The sequence below is a fragment of the Dipodomys merriami genome, unplaced genomic scaffold, assembly GCF_024711535.1.
Source record: "Dipodomys merriami isolate MVZ:Mamm:240054 unplaced genomic scaffold, mDipMer1.0.p SCAF_12, whole genome shotgun sequence".
Classification (NCBI taxonomy): Eukaryota; Metazoa; Chordata; class Mammalia; order Rodentia; family Heteromyidae; genus Dipodomys; species Dipodomys merriami.
In genome coordinates this window covers 42004620-42021798 of record NW_027202493.1, presented here as the reverse complement: position 1 = coordinate 42021798, position 17179 = coordinate 42004620, and the positions used below count along the sequence as shown (strand labels likewise).

Genomic DNA, 17179 nt, shown 5'->3' with positions numbered 1-17179 from the left:
ACTAAGAAACAGCCCCCAATAAGGTCTACAGGCTGAGCTGGACACAGCGTTTTGTTCTGGATTTTTAAATTTAACTTTGTAGAAAAGCAGACCTTCCAACCTGCCTCCCTACGTCCACTAGAGTTTTTCTCAGGCAAGCCTGGACAACTCTAAAAGCCCAAGACCTCCTTGCTCAGGCCTGACAGGACAGATGACCTCCAGGCCTAACAGGAGAGGTGACCTTTAACATTGTTTACAGTCCAGTCTACTCATGTTGTCAGTGTAAGAATGTGTGCATGTGCACAGATGAGCAACATAAAAACATTAAAAACATTAAAAAACCCACCATTAACTAGTAAAATTAAACATTTAAAATACTTCATAATATTTGTACTTTGGCTTTTTTCTTCTTTCTTAAAAAATCCCGAGAGCCTTAAAAAAATGGAAGAAGCCCAGACCCTTTTCATTTCCTTCTTTCTTTTTCTTTCTCTCTCTCCCCCGGCTCCATTCTACTTCTTCCCATCTTTCATTTCCTCTCTTCTCCTCTTCTCTCCTCTTCTTTTCCTTAAGTTCCCCTCTCTCTTTTTTCCTTTCTCCTTGTTTTTTTCTTTTTGAGACACCAGTATGAAGGCCTGGGCATGCACCACCACATCCAGCTCATCCAGCTTAGAGTTTAGAGAATGATCAGAGGAGCTCTCCTCTCCCCTCCCCTCCATTCTGTTTTGCTAAGCTGGTGTTTATTTGCCCCTATATAATCACCCCTCCCCCAGCCTTGCCATGCTCTCGGCCCCCTCCCCCACAGGGACACACAAATGCAAACACCCCAGAACTTACTTGGAGCTGAGCTTCAGGGCCTCTCCTCTCTCAGGCTCTTTCCTCAGTACTCTAGAGTTTCATTTGAGACTTCCTGCCATAAGCTAGTTCACACAAAATTTGCATATTGCATAGACTGACTTGTACTGGAGCAAGTCCTAAAACACCTGCCTGAGCACAGGCCGTTAGACTGTAAGGGCAGAAGATAGGTGTCCAGAAGACACCCCAACCCCAGAGGCTCACTTGGATCCTGGCCTGGGACTGCAGGATTTAGTTGTTGTAAAGAGCTTTCCTCCAGTTAATCCAGTAAAGGCCATTATACCACCATAGGAACCTGGAGCACCCATTCTAGAGGCTGAACATTGCCGGGGAGATTGCTGATCATTAGTTGACCAACTAGGTTAACACAAAATCTAAGCAACTGGGAACTTGAAAAATAGTGGAAAGCCTTCTGAATCCTGGATGAAGCGATGGAGGAGGTGGGAAGTTCTGAGGGTGGAAGTGCTAGGGCCTGTTCCCAGGGAAGTTTAACTAATTGTTAGCTCTGACGTGGGATAGTGACGTGTCACTGCTAGATCAAAGGGCCATGCTTCACCTCAGTGAGTTTCATACATCTTGTCACTGACAGGAAGTCTAATAGGAGATTACACAAAGAATCTGGGCTGGACTCTGGCATAGGAGAGGAAAGGAGATGTGCTGAGTCGCGGCTAACTGCAGCCCTTACAAGTCAGGTATGAGATGCAAAGCACTAAACAGATCAGGTGTGATTAGCAGTCCTGTTTGGAATCCTTGCTTGGGACTCCTGGGGTGACCTCTTTCATTATCTTATCTCATATCCGCATCCTCTAGGAGCCAGTGTTGTAGAAGGATGGTAAATTATCAACTAAGCTGAACAGTCCCAATACCCAGTTTGAAGATATCTGACTAGAATCACCTTATGATTACCAACATGTATTGTTCCAGTTACAAATACCAAAAGCAGCAAACAGATTGATAGTATTATTCTTCTGTTGTGAGATATATTACCATGAGGCATGGTGAGATCAATACACTCAAAGCCACAGACAGCTAAGAAATGGCAACGCCAAGATTCTTATCCCATTTATCATACTGCTTCCAAGGGAATAGGATCACTTCATGTTATGGGGAAAAGCAAGCAGAGCTTGGGCAGCTCCCTGTTCTTGCTAACGTGATTTTTTGCACACAGAAAAAAATGTCAAGGCTAATTTTGTGTTGTGAGTCTCCTGGTCTTCTGTCTTCACCCAGCTGGACTGGGGCTGTGCTGCACGGTTTGTGATTCCAGTCAATTCAATGAACACCTCTGAGTACCCACCTACTGGGTAGACAAAAGTCAGAATACAAAGGCTAGAAAGGAATAAGAGGCAGAAAGGAATGGGGAACTTGGGAGAGACTGGAGAGATGGACATGTCCACCAAATAATGAGGACAAATGAAATTAAAACAGGAGCAATGCAAGCAAAGGAAATTAATCTTAAGTCTATGTGAAAGGTAAAGTGTAAAAAAAGGGCCCTACAGGATGGAAATATTTATAGAGAAGAGGAGGTGAGAAGGTGGTCAGCAAATTTAGGATGCATGCAGGAAAAATGACGGAAAAGTCAGGGGTTTGGTCCTATTATGGATTTGGTCAAATTACCAAGGTCCATAAAAATGACCCTACCCACCATTACACAACAGCCAGATCTGAAAGAGTAAAAACATTCCTGGGAAGAGCAATGTGGTGACTAAAGCATTAGTTCTGCCAATAATAGAGTCTCACTCAGGACTAGGTAAAGGCTGATGTCCAAAGAGAATCCCTGGGAATCTATGGCCAATTGGAAGAGGCACTCATGTGATCTATAACCTTGTCCAGCCAATGCAAGGAAGCTTAGAGTGAGACTCTTCATCAAGTCAGGTGAGGGATTGGGCTGCAAAGTCCTCCTGGGGCTGGGTCCAGCTATTAGAGGGTAGAGAAAGGAGGGAAGTCAATAATGATTGCCTTGCTATAGCTCAAGACTTCGTGGCAAAATTCTGTTTGGCCCCGTAGGACTGAGTACAGCATTTCCCCATGCCATGCCTACCTGGCCTTTTTGTAGGCAATCTCCAGTGCCATCTCTGCCATGAAGCTGCTTTGCACAGCCCTGAAAAGCTGAGTGCTTGTTCCTTGTGCAGTAGTATAAGTCATGCTCAGTTTGGGGCAGGGGGAGCTGCTGATTTTTTGTGATCAAGAAATAGTTCAGGACATACTTTTTGTTGTTATTGTTGGTGGTGGGGGGTGGGGGTGGGGCTTGAACTCAAGGCCTGAGCCTTGTCTCTGAGCTCTTTTGCTCAAGGCTAGCACTCCACCACTTTGAGCCACAGCTCCACTTCTAGTTTTTTGAGTGGTTAATTGGAGATAAGATTCTCATGGGGACTTTTCTGCCTGGGGTTGGCTTGGAACCATGATCTTCAGCCCTCAGCCCTCTGAGTAGCTAGGATTACAGGCGTGAGACACCAGCACCCAGCTCCAGGACATACTTTTTAATCCTACTTTTGTTGAACACAGGACCTGGAATACACAGAGGAGGCTACCATTCCCCCAGGAGCATGGAGTCCCATGGCCGTGGCCCATGATCCTGAGATGTGCTTTGCAGGTGCATGCCCTCCTTGCATCCACAAGAGGTGTACTTTCCAGTCCCTGGGGGACAGCAGGCAGCCTGGGCAGACAGAGCTGGGGATAAGCATGCTCAATCACCCCCAGCCGTGTCACATGCACACTGCCAACTAAGCTGGCCCTCCGCTTCCTCCCCTGTAACACAGGGACAATAAAGCGCCTGTTTCAGAGCGGTAGTGAGGTGGTAAAGCCAGGCTGAATGGATGTGGGATGTACTGACATCCAGGCTCAGGGCAATGTGGGCAGTATGTAAACACCCAACCAATGTCTGCTCTGCCTGTACAAGCATGTCGAGGGCAGGCAGCCAGGCTGTCTAATCAGCCCTGCTGGGGCCTGGCTGTTTCCTTACTTCCTCCTCTGCAGTGTGTGGGGCAATAATCGTGACCCACAGGCCTGGGGGTGGTGCCATGACCAGTGAAAGTACACACACACACACACACACACACACACACACACACACACACACACACACACACACACACACACACACACACACACACACACACACACACACACACACACACACACACACACACACACACACACACACACACACACACACACACACACACACACACACACACACACGTCCCATGTCCCAGCTCAGCCCACGGCAGACATTTCTGGGGCTTCAGCTGACAGCCATCACACAGATGCAGGCCCAGAGGACACCTTGCTCAGAAGAGGAGTTCTGTGATGGGAAAGATGGATTGGCTACAGCAGCACGCCGAGTCAGGGGAAGGGCAGGGCTAGGCCCAAATGGCAGCACACAGGCTGAGCTTGGGGGAGCTATCAGAGGTCACATGGACCATAGGGGAGCCTTCTGCTTACTATGGTGACTTTTTTCCCCCTGCCCATTTTCATGGCCCCAAGCCCTTAAGACCAGCAAGCAGCTTCCTTAGAAAGCCAAATACAGCTTTCTGTAACTTCCTGGGTCTCCTTGTGGACACACTGAGAATAGCACAGGTCTCACAGCCATCTCCTGTGCTTAGCAAGCCGCTCATCTCCCACTCCAGGTATTGTCAGTCTCAACGGCTCAGTTCTCTCCATGATAAGGGCAATGACAAGATGTCCTCTCCGGACCTTCACTTTCATCCACACTGCCCCAAAGCCTTTCTGCTGCTTCAAGAGGCTCCCCTGGAATGGAGCCCAAGACCCCTGAATGGTATGATCTGCCAACGGGCTGGCATTTTAGACCCCACCTCACAGGTCACTTGCCAGATACAGTGAGATTCACTGAGCTTTCTGCGTCTCCCACCGTGGGTAGGGCCCAGGTCAATGCCTGCCCGGGAAGACCTGACTGAGGAGTGGATATCACAAGAATCCCCTGCCCACTCTGCCCAGGTGGGTATCATAATGTGCTCACATGATGTCAAGGTGGCATTTACTGAACTTCCTTTCTACCCAGTGGTTCTAGGCCTTACATGGAAGGTCCTGTGCCTACAGATCTATGCTCTCTCAACATTGCTCTGGATAAAGTCAGGAATGGACTGGGACCCGAGTCTTCCCCACCTCAGGAAGCTGAAACAGGCTTCAGGCAAGGCCTAGGGTGCTAAGGAACATGGCTGGGGGAATGGGACAGCACTGGGGGACAGTGGTGGTGAGGTGCTGGTTTGTCAAAGGTCACCTGAGGTGTCAGGGAAGGAGGGAAGGATGGGAGCCAAGTGCAGAGCAGATGATGGCCTGATCTAGAACCCTGCTTCCCACTGAGAACACAGAAAGTGTCCCTTCCTCAGGGGAGCCATTTGTCATGACAGATCTCAGGACCTCTGTCTACCTTCAGGCGAGCAGAATCAGGCAGGGTGGAGGACACAGCAAACCTGGGTGTCCCCATCCTAAGGAAATGACACACACCTGCTGTGTGTACAGGGTGCTGCCTGTGAGTCACACCAGAAGCAGAGAGAGGGGAGCAGGTCGGCCTCCACACTGAGCTGTGTCCTAAGCACCGAGCTAGCCGTCCTTGTGCAATTCAGGTGGTGACCATAATCTCAGGAGGGGAGCAAAGAGACAAGATGGCAAGAACTGACAGAGAAAATAGGAGTCCTACTACTGAAGACATTGTGCTAACTACTAGATACATCATCTCATATCACTCAGGGGAGCCCAACAAGGTCAGATCAGTTACTGATTGCTTTGAGTAGCTCTCGTATACACAGAAGAAACCAAGTTTCAAAGATGTTGAGTAACTCATATGACAGATAAGCAATAAAGTCTGAATTCAGACCATCTGCTATAATCTCCATGAGCACAGGGACCATTTTCTACTGGTATTCCCAGTGCAATATATAAAACTGTGCTGGACACAGAATAGATATTTGATAAATGCCTGTGAATGAATGTATGAATGAATTCAATCTCACTCTAAGCCTATGCATTTTTATCATGCCAGAGCACCTACTCTATTATCTAATTTAATCTTAGAGATATCTATCTTTACTCAAATCTCCCTTCCAGCATAGGTTTCTCCTCTCTCGTCTGTGTACAGCTATGTTCCCTCCCCTATCCAGACTTTGCAAAAGAAAAGAAAGCCAGGCTCACACCACATGTATAATTCCATTTATACAACATTTAAAAAATCTTAGCCCAGGTGTTAGTTGCTAATGCCTGTAATTCCAGCCACTTAAGAGGATGAGATCTGAGGCTCAAGATTTGAGGCCAGGGCTGGGAAGGTGGCTCAGTGGTAGAGCGCTTGCCTTGCATGCATGAGGCCCTGGGTTCGATTCCTCAGCACCACATTAAGCAAAAAGAAAAAAGCCAGAAGTGGCGCTGTGGCTCAAGTGGTAGAGCGCTAGCCTTGAGCTGAAGAGCTGAGGGATAGCGCCCAGGCCCAGAGTTCAGGCCCCACAACCGGACCAAAAAAAAAAAAAAAGATTTGAGGCCAGACTGGGCAGGAAAGCCCATGAGACTCTAATATCCAATTAACTACCAAAAAGCTAGAAATGGAACTGTGGTTCAAGTGGTAGAGCATCATCAACCTTGAGTGAAAAAGCTGAGGGATAGATAGCACCTATATCCTGAATTCAAGCTCCAGTACTGGGAAAGAAAGGAAGAAACAAAGAAATGAAGAAACAAAGAAACAAAGAAATGAAAGAAAGAAAGAAAGAAAGAAAGAAAGAAAGAAAGAAAGAAAGAAAGAAAGAAAGAAAGAAAGAAAGAAAGAAAGAGAAAGAAAGAAAGAAAGGGAGGAAGAAAGAAAGGGAGGAAGGAAGGAAGGAAGGATGGAAGGAAGGAAGGAAGGAAGGAAGGAAGGAAGGAAGGAAGGAAGGAAGGAAGGAAGGAAGACAATCTTGTAGAGAGGAGGGCTGACAAACATGTCATCTCCTTACAAGTGGGTGATTAGGAGATGATGCTGCAGATGTAGGAGAGAGAATGGTCCGTCACAAGGTAGTCCAAAGCACTGGGGAGCTGGAAGGAAATGAGCTTTCCATTCCCCTCTGCTGTTGGTTGCTGAATTCCCTCCCTGTCTCACGAGGCTATGAGTAGATACCCAGAAGCCACGTAAGACCATAATGTAAATAAACACCAACTCAAATGGCCTTGGAACTACTCAGGTAGTAAGAAAGTTTGCAGGGACAGAGTGTCAGGAGAATTTTAGCTATAGCCTGTAGCTATATTTTTCTATGTTAAATTCTGAAGTAATTTTAGACTCACAGGAAGTTGCACAAATAGCACATGGAGATCTGTGTACTTATGACCCATTTCCCCCTAATGATGGCATCATGCAATATGATATCTAAACCAGGAAGCTGATATTAGCATAGTGTGACTAGACTACACTCATTCTATTTTCACTCTTCTATGGATTCACGTGTGTGTGTGTATGTGTGTGTGTGTGTGTGTGTGTGTGTGTGTGTGTGTATGTAGTTCTATGCAGCTTTATCTTGCATGCACCCTCATAGAACCACTGCCACAATTATGATACAGAAATGTTACTTCACCATGAAATAACTCCCTTGATTGTGGGGCTCTTTTGATAGTCTTGATTTCTTCATCTCTATGAATTGTCTTTTGTAAAATGTTTTGTAAGTGGAATAATACAGCATTTAACCTTTTGAGACTGACTTTTTCCCTCCACATAATACCGTTGAGATCTAACAAGATTATGACATGCAACTGTGGTTTAATCCTTTTTTCCTGCACTGCTAAATCATATTTCATTGTATGAATACACCAATCACTCAATGAGAGCATTTGTGTTGTTTCTATTTATAAAGTCTGCCACTGACCATTGCTCTTTATCCAAAGAATATGTTCTGCTTCAGTGATGTTTGCAAGATTCCTAGGAAGCAGCCAAGCTCCATTTCTACTTGGAGTACCAAAATGGGAAAGAGCGGCGTGATACTAACTGGATTTTCCACTTCAGTTAATCCTCATAGATCCTTTAAGTTTGAAGCAGAATGCCAATTCTTTTTTTAAATTTTATTTTATAGTAAAGATGCTGTACAGAGAGGTTACAGTTGCATCAATAAGGTTTGAGATGGTTTTATTACCATCTCCCTGGCCAGATTTGGGCAACTCCCCACCATCTATGTCCTCTGCTCTATGTCCAGCACTCGACACGGTCAACAAGCATTTGTTGAATCAGAAGTTCAACAGAATAACTGTCCTTACAGTTATTTTCTAACACAGGCACCTACCTCCACCTATGATCACAACACATTGATGGGAGTAACAGCCATTAGGGAGCTGGTGGTGTTTTCCTTCTTGTCCTGTGACAAGAAACAGTAGGGCCCCCAATGGTCTCAAGGTTCTGCTATTACGGAAATAAAATAATGAGCCTCTTAAGATGTAAGTCAAAAGGCATGAACTATTTTTACACTTTGTAGTACATTTTGCCAAGTTGTTCCCCAGAAAGTAGATGATTTAATTTTCTACTACTGCTGTATAACAAATAACCACAGAGTTAGTGTCTTAAAACAACACAGATTTCTTTTTCATTCCTTGAGGTTAGAAGTCCTACAATTAAAGTGCCATCGGGGCTGCATTCCTACTGGAGGTGTTAGGAGAGAATTCTTTTCCTTGTCTTTGCCAGCTTCTAGAGAATGAGTGCATGCTTTGGCACATGGTCCTTTCCCCATCTTCAAAGCCAGCAGGAAGCCTCTCTCTCTTTCTCCCTCTCTCTCTTTCTCTCTCTCTTATCATCTCTTACTCTGACCATCCTGCCTACCTCTTACAAAGATTCTTATGATAACATTAAATCCAACTATAGTTAAGGAAAATCTCCCCATCTCAAGATCTTAATCTTGAGATTAAGCTTAATCTCACCTGCAAGGTCTTTTTTGCCATGAGATTCAGTATGTTAAAAAAAAATACTGGGATTTGGACATAGACACCTTTAGGTCACCATTATCAACTTCGGAATGACAGCAAAGTATAGTCTGAAGCCCAGAAGCAGAATCAAAGACAGCTATTTAATCTAAGAACAAGCATTCATGCAAGACTGAAGGGCAAGATGGTTTTCCAGTTTCAGACACTGCTATATAATAAAAATATCATTCTTGATAATCAGGGATGATTCTGTGGGAAGATCTTCACTGATATTCACATTATATTCAAACCCAGAAACAATAGAACAACCATCAAATGTGGCCATTGGTTCATGAAAATCGACAGCAGTCTACCACAAGGAAGGCAAGCTCAGCTCTAACCTAACAGCACAGCACATATACAGGACTTAGAGATGTAGACTTCATGGCCTTTAGATCTGGTCTTTCTGAAAAGTTTTATTCTGTTCTCATAATGACATGACAAGCTCAATTTCTAAGCACTTACAATGTTTTTACTGTTCTCAGTTTTCCAAGTTCGATAGCCATACAGACGTGAGGTCATGAATCATAAGCTGCGACACAATCCATTGGCGTTTGTAAAATATTTCAAGGGTCTCAATTGTTCTGACTGTCTGTACTGCCCTCTACTTCTTTGGAGACTTTTACTTACTTTCTTGGTGCCATCCATTTCTCTTCTCATACCCACTTTGCATCTCTATGGAGATGGCTTATCTCTTCTACTTCCTCATTCCAGTCAGGTACACAGGATAGGACCCATTAACTGAGCAAAAGCAAACATTGTACCTCATCCTTCTGGCCACGCAGATGGCTCAGAAGTGGATACATGATGAAAACATCTTTGGCGATTTTAAGCTTAAGGACAGAAGCTTCTTCTATGTGAGCTGAGAAGTTGGACATGGTGAACAGCCAAGTTTCTTACATTTGGCAGGCACTGTTCTGAAAGAATCAAGTCCACACTCATCAAGAGCCAGAGAAACAAGACCCAGACAGAGAGGCAGAAGGGCAGACTTAGCTGTGTGGCCATGTCTCAGCCCCTGTTCTGTCTTCTTTGAGTTCAGCTGCTTCCTTAGTTTGTGTGAGCCAGCAACTCTCCTCTACTAGATTTCTGTCATCTACAACTAGAAAAGTACTAGGACAATGAACAGATTTGTGATAACTTCCATAGCAATCTCTTTTCTTCTATGTCCTACTGTTTTTACAAAGCCACTGTGTTAGTCAGATTGGAGTTAGGAGAAGGATTTGTTTTGGCTCATGGTTTTAGAAGGTTCAGTCCATGGTTGCCTGAATCTGTTGCCTTTAGATCTATGACATGATACAGACAACAAGAGGAAGGGCATGTTGGAGGAAAGCTGCTCACTGCATGGCAGCCAGGAAGCAAAGAGTAGCAGCAGGAAGGATCCAGGCCAAGTTATAACTTTCAAAGGCATATACCCCTTCCCCATAGTCCATCCAAATTTTGAGTTTATCAGTTAATTAAACCACTGATTGGGTGTGAGTCCTCATGATCCTATGGTCTCTGGAGAATGACTGCATGCTTTGGCACATGGTCCCTTTCTCTATCTTAAAAGCCAGCAGGAAGTCAGTCTCTCTCTCTCTCCCTCTCTCTCTCTCTCTTTCTCTCTCATAATCATCATCATCATCATCACCATCATCAAAACAACAACAACATCATAAAGCACACAGAGGTGTGCTTTACTAATCTTCGAAGTGTCTCCCAATTCAATCAAGGAGATAGTCAATATTAACCATCACAGTCACCCATAACCAGGTCTAAGTGTCTGATAGGTTTAATGCCTTGTTGCTCCCAGGCTGTCCATTACCAAGAAGCTGAGAGCAGTGGAATCAGCTGAGCAGCAGGGGAATCTCACCTCTTAAGCAGATTCCCCTTAGAATAACTCTGTCATGAAGTGTTAGGTCTGTGGATAGAGGGATAGGGGGCGTGGGTGTGCATGGGTATGTATGTATGTGTGTATGCAAGAAAGGAAATATGCAAAGCAAATGAATTTGGAGCTCTGTATTTTCATTTGTGTGGGTCAATAATTAAGTCAAACTGTGTTCTTCCCATCCAATGAGAAAAAAGATGAAAGAGAAAAAAAGCTACGAGAGGTTGGTAAGCAACAGGAACTATATCTGAGATGTCTGGGAAAACCACAACACTCTCTTGGACAGGGCATGCCACCCCCAAAGCTAAAGATGACTCATGGCTTGACATGGTGCTCCATCCTGCCCACCCTTGTCTTAGGTATATAACCAACATAGCCTCTAACATTAGCAGCCCAACCAGTGTGTAGCTCATGGAAAATCTGTACCAGAGATTTTCTCCAACTCCTTCATAGTGGATGTTAAATATTTTTTGTTTAGTTGACAAAATAAATTAAACATGTCGAATAAATTAAACATGCTAAATAAATATATTTTTTTGTTTTTTGTTTTTTCTGTCGGTCATTGGGCCTGACCTCTGGGCCTGGGCACTGTCTCTTAGCTCTTCAGCTCAAGGCTAGTGCTCTACCACATAGTGCCACTTCCGGCTTTTTCTGTGTATGTGGTGCTGAGGAATGGAACCCAGGGCCTCATGCATGCAAGGCAATCACTCTACCACTGAGCCACCTTCCCAGCCCCTAAATAAATATTTTTTGGAATTAAATTTTCTTTGTTCTTGAGTTTAGACCACCAGTCAGCTTGTGAATTTGCATTTTTTTTTTTTTTTTGTCGGTCGTGGGGCTTGAACTCTGGGCCTGGGCGCTGTCCCTCAGCTCTTCAGCTCAAGGCAAGCGCTCTACCACTTGAGCTACAGCACCACTTCCTGAATTTGCATTTTTTGTCACTTCTCTGTGTCCTTGAAGTGCCTATGCCTATACAGGAGGAGACCTCATACTTCTTTTCCATTGTTTTTTAGTGTCATTACTGTAGAAAATGTGCTGTTTTAGCCATAGAAACTATCTCTTTGAGTTTAGAATAATGGATATCAAAGAAACCAAAGTTTCTATCTGGGCTGATTCTTACAGGAGAAAACAGGTTCTCAAGTGTGAGTTGGCCCAGGAGACCCCTGCCCTCCACCCTAGTAAACATGAAGTATGCCATACTCTTGTCCTGACAGGCATCTAGAAGAGGAGAAAAGGCTGGGAAGCTTCTCCTGGCTTCTGTTTTTACTAAAATACATTCTGACCTTCACTTGGCCTTCCCTGCATCATGCATATGCCAGACACTACAAATTCTATAGAGGACTAGGTGGGTGGGGAATAAATCAGTTTGGCAGCTTACCAAGATCCGCATACAGTGGGGTTGGGAAGATGCCACTCTTACTCCTTGGTGAGGACCTTGAAAGTTGGAGGAGTGAGGCCCAGCAGTGCTCTAATGGCAGAAGGGAGCTAGATCAGCAGGACAGAGGAGAGGAGAGGCAGCCCTGCCAGCAGGCCTTGAGTCACCCAGGATAGGCATGGTGGAGTCAGCTCCCCACCCAGAGGAAATGGATTCTGAACAGCAGACTGAGTCATATTTATTGACAAGACCTTGGAAACAAAAACTATAGACAGGAGCCTATGCGGGGGATGGCATTCATGCTGCTTTTCCCATCCCATTAGCACTGTTTCCCTGCCTCCAGTGGCTGGGCTACGTGGGCTGACGTTTATAGAAACCACATACAACCTCTTTTTCACTGTACCCTCATACCCCACCCTCCCGCCAGGTGGTTATAACCCTGCAGACCAGGCTGCTGTGAGAGATCAGCTTACTAGGGATATTTTCTGTTGAACATTTCCCCATAGAATGTCTATGTTTTATTCAAAAGATAATGTTCCTGAAATTATCCTAGAAATTGTGAAGTGTTGATAAATTAAAGTTTGAACTGGAAAAGACTCCTTGGTGGCACAACTGTGCTGCTCTTGTAGCCAGTCTTTGTGGAGACCCAGCTCCATCCTGAGATGGACTGTCACTGGGCTAGGCAAGGATGGGAAGGCAGTGGATCTGGGGTCTAGAAAAGTCACTTCTCTACTGTTGGAATCGTGGGGACAATTTTCTTGGGAATGGAGGAGTAGATTAGATGATTGACAGTTCTATTCCAAATTAGCATTCTTTCATTTTATGGCTTTTTCTTCTAGCTGCCCAAGTAGAATATTGATGACTCTGTCTCCTCATGGCTCATTACCAATTGGAATATACATAGACACCTCGGTATATTATATATTTTATACACATGTATACATGTATGTGTATATAATGTATATATAATACGTAGATGTATTTTTTAACTCAGGGCCTCAAACTATCTAGGCAGGTACTCTATAACTTAGCCATGCACCCAGCTCAAATATCTGTATTTTTTTCAAAAGTTAGTTCTAAAATGCCTGAAAGTTGATATTCTTGTTATGTGTAATCTCTTGTGGTTTTAAAATGTGGGACACTTTCTAACAGTGGGCTGGGTTTAGTTCCCTGCTGTGGTCATAGGGCTAAAAGGTGGCAAGAGGTGAAATTCCTCACTAAAACAACAGGATTTTCTTCAAGGGATTTGAAATTGATTTTTCAGGCAAAACCAGTGCCTTGAGAACTTTCTCATCTCCCATCTTACCTGATGAAATCCTGTCTGTTACAAGAAGAATTCACAAAGGCTGTGGCTATGGCTTAGAGTGTAAGAAGTTTGTCAAGATTATATATGGCCTTGGGTTTAATCCCTATACAGAGGAAAGGAAGTGATGGAACAGAAAGAAAATGGAAAGAGGAAAAGAAAGAAGACCCTCAATTTGCCAGGGGTAAGTCTACTAGAAGAGACTGCAACATCTCTGAAATTTTTCTTCATTCTTGGCTAGACTCCCAACCTTCAAAATCCAATAACATTCAAATTTCTATTTCTCAAACTTTCATTTAACTATGTACAAATGACTTATGCTACCTACTTCAATACCTCTTGCTTCAGGAATCTTCCATTTCTAAATTCAACTACTAAATACACAACCATCATAGAAGGCCCATGACATAAACTCCAAAAACCTACCTCAGCAATTGCTTCCACAGGAGTTCTAAGAGGCCTGGGGCATGTTCTGACTCATTTGTTTTCTGAATTGAGAGGACAGAATCATATGCATTCCTAAACCAGAATAAGAAGAAACCTTTAGAATGTTCCTGGACTGAAGGTTTTAACTAGGTAATAACCAGCTGTCCTGATTGCCGGACCCCAGCAAACAGACAGTAACAATATGTGCTACAATTTATTCTGAGGATAAGAGAATAGCATCTGTGAAGAGGACTTGGTTCAACCACGGTAAGTGACTGTCATTTGTCAATGTGTTACAGTTTTAGGATTTAAAGGGACCTTAGACATTTTGGAATCTCTACACTTTGCAGGTACAAAACAAAATTGAATCAGGTTTGTCCAAGAAAATGCTTTTCTCCAACATTTCTATAACAGCTTGAAATGTGTACAAGAGATGGGAGCACATTGCCTCCTTTGAGCCTGCCAGCACTTCTGTGGGTCTCACAGGCCAGGTGCGCACAGCTCCATTTCACAGGCAAATGAAAGGAAACTCTAGGCTGTGGAGAGCAGAACCCGAGATCAAAGATACTAAGTGACAGAGCTAGAGGTAAGAAGTATGGCCACTGCCCCTCACTGCCCCTCACTGCCTGCAGGGAATCCAGCTAGAAAACTGGCTTTAGTTTTGGGGCAGTGGATATGAAAAGAAGAACAAAGAGGTAGAGATGCTAGGAGGAAGAAGGGAACATTTTGTAAAAGTTCTCCAACTTCATGCTGTGTGTTTCTGCTTGGTTCATCCAATTTGCTACCTCATATATTTTCATCACAATCCTGTGAAGCAAATATCCCAATTCCTTTAGAAAATTAAGACTTCGGGTTAAAGAAACTTGACCTAAATCACAGAGTCAAGGCCATATGTATAAATATGTATGAACATATAGTCAAGACCAAACAATACACACAAACACATATAAGTATGTTTGCATGTACATACACATATAATTGGAACATATACATTTAGATTCAAACTCTAGTTTTCTTAATGGTTTTGCACTATGTGACACTCAGGAATTCCTAGTCACAACAACCTAGTTTCTGATCAGAACATACAACAGAGAGCAAGAAGTGGGCTTAGCCCACATTGTATAGTGTCTGCCTCCCCAAAGACTGGAGGCTCGTATACAGCTGAATTGAGGGACAGGGCTAGAAGGACATGCTGATTGGGGGAGCGGGGACTGCCTGCATCACAGAGGAGCATCCAAAGGGCAGACACACTGGGTACCAGAAGAACAAGAAAACTAACTGTGGAGACTGGGGCAGTGCCAGAGACCAGAAGAACCATCTCTAAATGGAAGAGGCAGTGGAGAATGAGGTGGCTGGTGGTGGGGGATGCAGATTCGGTGCAGGGCAGGGCTGCGTGGGAGCAGAGAGGATTCTGCAAGCTGCCCTGCCTGCATCACAGGCATCCTGAGAACAAGTGCAAGCAGAAAGATCCGGCCCTTCAAGAACCACCTACCCAGCCGCCCCCATAAAGATATTACCCAATGCCAAGTAAAATCCAAACAACAACCAATTTGGGCCCCCGGATGATGAACACTATCTCTAGAGCATAATGCTGGCCACCTCTGACAGTTACCTTTCTCTAGCTGCAGAGAGAAACCAGGGAACTGTTTGTATTGTCTGCAGCCAGTGCTCCATGTACAATGCTGGGAGGTGCGATCACACTTTCCTTACTGGTTGCTAAGCATATCGTAACTAGGCAACGGCATTTAGATGATGCACTAGGCTGATGTTCTGGGAGGTGTGCATGTTGGAGTATGTGCATGCTGGGGGAAAGTTGGAAAGTGCAATGGGAAGAAAAGTAGGCCCTTTGGAGTTTGCTTTGACTGTGGTGTTGTGACAAGTGATGTTTAGGAGAGTTCTGTCTGGCAGAGGGGAACATGGTGGACAGCACTTTACCCTTGAATAGTCAAGGTCAAATGGAGAAACATTTGAGCATTCACAGCATAGGAAAAAGCTCATGTTCGAGTTAGAACTGCTCCCCAACAGCAGTGTCTCACAGGAGACAAACAATAGATTTTACCTTCAGGGATATTTCCACTTTTTCCATATGCTACTCAGTATTCATTTTCTTTACAGATTTTCTTTTTTGACCTGATTTGGAAGGGAAAGTAACTTCTGTTTGTGAAACCTGATGGCCCTTGTTAAGGTGAAGCAAACAGAAGGGGCTGTATCAGGAGGAGGGGTCTCTGCCTCTGTGATGTATAAGCAGCCCAGCACATGACCCTGGAATGTCTTGGAAGAGTAGCCCTCTCTAAGGCAGTGCAAGAGGCGTCAGAGCCAGGTGTTGGTGGTTCACGCCTGTAATCCTAGCTACTCAGAAGGCTGAGATCTGAGGATCATGGTTCAGAGCTAGCCCAGGCAAAAAATTCCATGAGACTCTTATTTCCAGTTAAACAGCAAAACACTGAAAGTATAGCTATGGCTCAAGTGGTAAAGTATCAGCCTTAACTGGAAAAAAACTAAGAAATAGTGCCCAGGCTCCAAATTCAAGCCCCAGTACTAGGGTAAACAATGTGCTGTTTACACGTGCGCACGTGCGCGCACACGCACGCGCTCGCGCACACGCACGCATGCGTGCACGCACACACACACACACACAAAGAGGCAGCAGAGACAAAGGCATAAGAGATGAAAATATAGGGACTCTTAAGAAGATGAAGTCATACTAAGTGGACAAAGATATGGTAGAATGGTAGGGGCTCAACTGTGTCCCCTTAAATTCCTATCATGTGACACATTTGAAGATAGGGCCTTTAGAGAGCCATTAAGATAGTATGAGATTGGCCATATGGGTTGATCTTTTTCTAGTAGGACTTATTAGGGGAGGAGATAAGAACAGAGGCACACATAGATGGTCCTGTGAAGACTGAGGGAGAAGATGGCCATCTGCCAAACAAGGAGAGAGATCATGGAAGGGCCAACCCTGCTGACACCCTGATCATGGACTTAGCCTCCAGAACTGGGAGGAACTAAAGATTTGATGTTAAAGCCGCCCGACCTATGGTACTTTGTGATGGAGGCCTGAGCTGACCAGTACAAGAATGAGGAAGGACGAGGCTGTGAGAATATGCCAGAAGCAAACTACCGAGGAAAGCTAGTCGTAAAGGTCAGATTGAAGAATTCAAATATAAAGGGATTTGTGGATGTATTTTATTTATTAAGCTTAATTATTAAAAACAAAAAAAATAAGAAGCATAAAGTTCATTTGGAGACAGGAGCCCGTACGATAAGGAAGCTGAGAACCCCCTGCTCAAGTCTGTTTCTTATAGAATGATTTGTCTACTGCTGCCATGACTTCTCATGATTACAACAAAATTATTTGTCCAGAAGTGGAGAAACAGAGAGGAGAGTGAACTAGGTAACTTTGAGCAGTCCAATGGGGACATTTCCAATCCTTTGTGACACACCATTTTTATGTACTGAG

The 17179-nt window shown here is 44.4% G+C and overlaps 1 protein-coding gene across 4 annotated transcripts in view; it reads right to left on the bottom strand.

The window, feature by feature from the left end:
• The window catches only part of Ptk2b (protein tyrosine kinase 2 beta), a 97978-nt gene that overhangs the window by 61553 nt on the left and 19246 nt on the right, over nt 1-17179 (bottom strand). Inside the window, exon 2 of one of the 4 annotated variants that reach the window (XM_070016721.1) lies at nt 13717-13809. The exons of 2 other annotated variants lie outside the window; for them this stretch is intronic. The gene's annotated coding sequence lies outside the window, so the exon portion shown is untranslated. Of the gene's footprint in view, nt 1-813; nt 892-13716; nt 13810-17179 lie in introns of those variants that run through there. One more of the 4 variants, XM_070016720.1, reaches the window with a different exon arrangement.